The sequence below is a fragment of the Nematolebias whitei genome, chromosome 9 (genome assembly GCF_014905685.2).
Source record: "Nematolebias whitei isolate Nwh7 chromosome 9, NemWhi1, whole genome shotgun sequence".
Classification (NCBI taxonomy): Eukaryota; Metazoa; Chordata; class Actinopteri; order Cyprinodontiformes; family Rivulidae; genus Nematolebias; species Nematolebias whitei.
The window spans coordinates 13,322,409-13,327,491 of NC_056506.1; the positions used below are offsets into that span (position 1 = coordinate 13,322,409).

At 43.2% G+C, this 5,083-nt stretch overlaps 1 protein-coding gene across 1 annotated transcript in view; it reads right to left on the reverse strand.

The window, feature by feature from the left end:
* Window positions 1–5,083, reverse strand: part of LOC119414953 (WD repeat-containing protein 48) — a 14,145-nt gene that overhangs the window by 2,395 nt on the left and 6,667 nt on the right. The window lies entirely within an intron of this gene.

Consider the following 5,083-nt stretch of genomic DNA (forward strand, 5'->3'; position numbering starts at 1 on the left):
CCACTGTCTGACGTGAAATCAGAATAAACTTTTCTCGTTTTAGGTCAGTTACGATTACCAACATTTTTTCTATTTGCAAAATGCCAAAACGATGAGTGAGATTTTTTTAAGGCAATTTTTATGACTTTCTTCAAAGTCAAAAGTTTAAATACACGAATATTACTATTTCTTAACAATTTTGGACATTTGATGCCATGTAATTGGAAGTTTCTGATGAGTTTATTGATAACATCTGAGTTAATTAAAGACACACCTATAGATGTAATTTAAGGAACACCTGAAACACACTGCTTCACATCAATTCTTCTTCACATCAGTGAAGAACATACATAAGAGGATCTGCAGTGGAAGTGGTCTCCAGCTACAAGTACTTGGGTGTACACATGAATGACAACCTCAGCTGGAGCAACAACACCACCAGCCTGATCAAGAAAGTTCATCAGAGACTCTACTTCCTCAGACGGCTGAGGCGAGCTGGTCTGGGAAGCTCAGTCCTCACCTCCTTCTACAGGTGTGCAGTGGAGAGCATCCTGTGCTCCAGCATCAACGTGTGGCATGGAGGCTGCACAGCTGCAGAAAGAAAAGCTTTGCAGAGAGTAGTGAAGGCTGCACAGAAGACTGTTGGGAGTCAGCCTCCCCACCATCACAGACATCTACACCTCCAGATGCAGGAAGAGGGCCACCTGCATCTTGAAGGACCCCACTCACCCAGCACACACACTTTTTGCCCCACTCCCCTCAGGAAGAAGGTTGAGGAGCATTAAGTGTAGAACCACTAGACTGAGGAACAGCTTCTACCCTGAGGCTGTTAGACTCATGAATCTCTAACTAGAATAATCACTGTGAAAAATCACATCATGTTGCTGCTGATCAGTTTCAATGTTGCTGCTGATCAATTTCAATGGTGCTGCTGATCTGTATGATCCTGGTTCCATCATACACCTGCTTCAGCAAACTCACTGTCATCTAGAAAAGGCAGACAGCACTGTGAGAGTCATGTTCTTTGATTTCTCCACTGCATTTAACACAATCCAGCCTGGTCTGCTTTGTCAGAAACTTCAGAAGACTCAGGTGGAGGCCTCAACAATCACCTGGATCAAAAACTGCCTGACAAACAGACCACAGTTTGTGAGACTGAAGGGTTGTGTGTCCAACCAGGTGGTCAATAGCTCAGGAGCACCACAGGGGACTGTACTCTCACCATTCCTTTTCACTCTGTACACCTCAGATTTCCAGTACAAAACAGACTCCTGTCATCTGCAGAAATATTCTGATGACTCTTCAGTGGTCGGGTGTATCAGAGATGGACAGGAAGCTGAGTACAGGGAACTGGTGGACCGCTTTGTGGCATGGTGTGGAAACAATCATCTCATCTTGAATGTGAACAAAACAAAGGAGATGACTGTAGATTTCAGCAGAAACAGGAACAGGTCCAACCCTATTTCCATGATGGGAGAAGAAGTGGAGGTGGTGGAGAAGTATAAATACATTGGGGTTCACCTGGACAACAGACTGGACTGAAGATGCAACAGTGAAGTCGTCTACAAGAAGAGACAGAGCAGACTGTATCCAACATTTTTTAGTCAGGTCTTCTGGACAGTTTCTTTTTTTTGTGCTGAAACGTTTCGCCTTCGATCCAGAAGGCTTCATCAGTCAAGGAAACACACAACAAAACTGATTCTTCCTCCTACAGCTTACTCCAAAGTGGAACAAACCAGTTCTGCTTGTGATTAGACAGTCTCTTTGGTACGCCCCTCCTCCATTGCCGGCCCTCTTCCTTGTTGACAGTCGTGTCAAACTGGTTGAAAACAACAACTGACTGTACTTCTTGAGGAAGCTGAAGTCCTTCAGTGTTTGCAGCAAGATGCTGCATATCTTCTATAAGTCTGTTGTAGAGAGTGCTATCTCTTCTGCCATCATCTGCTGGGGGAGCAGCACCAGAGCAAGTGACTTAAAAAAGATCAACAAGCTCATAAAGAAGGCTGGCTCATCTAAAAATAGTTAAATCTGGTCCTCTGGACATTCAAAAAAAAAAAAAAAGCAAAACAACAAAAAAATGTAGAAACGTTTCGTCTCTCATCCAAGAGACTTCTTCAGTCTGAGGTGCTGTATTCAGCTCAGTCTCTTAAATAGCACCTTCTCAGAGTGGATCAACCAGTTTGCTGCTGACAACCAAAACCAGCAGCTCACATGATCAAGAAGGACCATCAGCCTAACAATGGATCATTAGCACACTGATGGCTGTTTACTATTCACAGAGGGCTGAGTGATACTAGCAATCACAGCATTGTAAGAGGGGGACAATTGAACCCGGAGGCCTCCACCCCTGTTTAATGATGGACGATTTCTTTTCACAAAGATGGCCTCCTTTACTCCTCTCTCAAACCATCGTTCCTCTCTGTCCAGGATGTGAACATCTTCATCCCTGAAAGAGTGACCGCTGGCCTGGAGATGAGTGTAGACCGCAGAGTCCTGGCCTGATGATGTTGATCTTCTGTACTGGGCCATCCTTTTGGCCAGTGGCTGTTTAGTTTCCCCGATGTAAGACTGAGCACAGCCCTCCTGACACTGAACAGCATACACAATATTACTCTGTTTGTGCCGGGGGACTGGATCTTTGGGATGAACCAGTCTTTGCTGTAATGTATTTTGGGGTTTAAAAGCTGGTCCAGACGACCAGATTTAATTTTTTTTTTTTTTTTTTTTAGATTTTTCTACCTGGATTATTGAGCATGCATCAGGATAAGGCTGGCTCAGTTCTGGGGACTCCTCTAGAACCTTTGGAGATGGTTGTACAAAGAAGGATTCTTCATAAAATGAAGAACATTATAAACAACCCTCAGCATCCTCTTCATCAGACTGTCATACAACAACAGTCTTCAGTCAGCGGCTTCTTCAGATCTGTTGTAGGACATACGCTACAAGAGATCCTTCCTGCCATCAGCATCTAGAACAACTCTTTAATGAAACCAGGATGATGAGTTACAACATTTAATTTCCATCTGGGATTAATAAAGTATTTTTGAATTGAACTGAATCTGTTTCATGTTGATGTGTTCATGCGTGCTCCTCTGCTCACACAGACTCATGTTTGTGCTGCTGTTCGACGTAATGTTTTTATACGACTAGTCCTTAGTGTATATTTAATTGTTTTTCTTAGTTCATCTCTTAGATGTTATCATTGTTTTTCTTTTACATTTTATTGTTGGATGTAACTGGGACCCTGTGTACATAATTTCGTTCCACCACATGTACCACATGAGGTGCGATTGACAAAGAACCTTGAATCCTTCCTTGTGGAACTTCATGGGAAAGTTGAAACAAATCAGCCAACGCATCAGGAAGAGAATTATGGACTTGCACAAGTCTGGTTCACCCTTGGGTGCAATTTCCAGATGCCTGAATGTGCCTCGTTTATCTGTACAAACAATTACACGCAAGTACAAACAAGACGGGGATGTCCAGCCAACATACCGCTCAGGAAGGAGACGGGTTCTGTGTCCCAGAGATGAACATGGTTTGGTCTGAAATTTGCAGATCAACCCAAGAACAAAAGCAGAAGACTTGGTGAAGATGCTAGCTGAAACTGGTAGGAGTGTCTCATTAGCTGTTTACATGCACAAAGTTCTTTGACCGGATTGAAATGTTTTCAGATTAAATAACTCGAATGTATCGTTTACATGGGCACAATCTGTTCAAGATGAGCGTTTACATGCAGCTTTTATTCTGAACAGAAGTACTGACATGTGCAGAGTGGTAAACTCTCCTTAAAAAAAAACACAGAAGAAGTTCTACTTCCGGTTTACTTCCAGGACGAACGTAAACAAACCTGAGCGCCCAAAATGGACCCGCGTCAGGTTTTAATGACGGTAGAGACGTCCCTGACTGAGCTACAGGTAATACAGATTATTTTGAGCTCTTTCAAAGTTTCTAGTAGAAATGTTGTCGCTCATCGACCAGTTTTACTTCCCCGACATGCTAATATTATTAGCATCTAGCCAGGTGGAAATATGTGAAGTTGACAGGTCACATGTGCACAGTCAGGTCAGTTTCCATGATCGGAAAAAAATGATCAGATTAAGTGTTGACATGCACACTGTTCAGATTATGAATCGGCATAAACCACCCATCTCATTCAGATTACAAATTCTTTTGGATCGAGATGAATCAACAAAAAATAATCCGAATGGGGCATTTACAGGAGGCAATTTTATTCTGAATGGCTGTTTAATCTGAATATTTATGTCCATGTAAACATAGCAACATCCACAGTGAAACTGTATCGACATGGGCTGAAAGGCCACTCTGCCAGGAAGAAGCCGTTACTTCAAAAGAAACATAAAAAAGCCAGATTAATGTTTGCAAACGCACACAGGGACAAACCTTAATTTCTGGAGACATGTCCTGTGGTCTGAAGAAACTAAAATTGAACTGTTACGTTTGGAGGAAAAAGCCTGAGAACACCATCCCGACTGTGAAACACGGGGGTGGCAGCATTATGTTGTGGGGTTGTTTTGCTGCAGGAGGGACTGGTGCACTTCACAAAATAGATGGCATCATGAGGAGAACATTATGTGGAAATACTGAAGCAACATCTCCAGACATCAGACAGGAAGTTGAAGCCTGGGCACAAATGCAGTGTTTGCCCTACTATTATACAAGCGGGGTGCGCCGCCCCGTTAACAGAACCGAGCGTCCCGCCTACTGAACTACGACCCCCACCACCACAGGCACCACTGGTGTAATGCAATACAGGTGCGCTAGCTAAAAAGCTAAAGGCAGCGCTCACACTGAAACACCACTACCACGCGCGCTCGAAAACTGCTGGTACAAGCAGCTGCATCTCAGAAATGTTGCAGCTCACTGAACATTTAAAACAAGTTTTGAGAAGCCCCGAAGAAAATACTGCAGTGAAAAAAGCTGCACACTTTGTAAAGGAATCATCCCAGTTACACAACTATTAGAACGGTTAGTAAAAGCAAAACATATTCTTTGTGAACAGCTGAAAATTCCCCCGGTCTCACAATTTTAAGTTGTGTAGTGAACCTGATCTGACCTCAAATCTGATCAGATGGACAGAGAC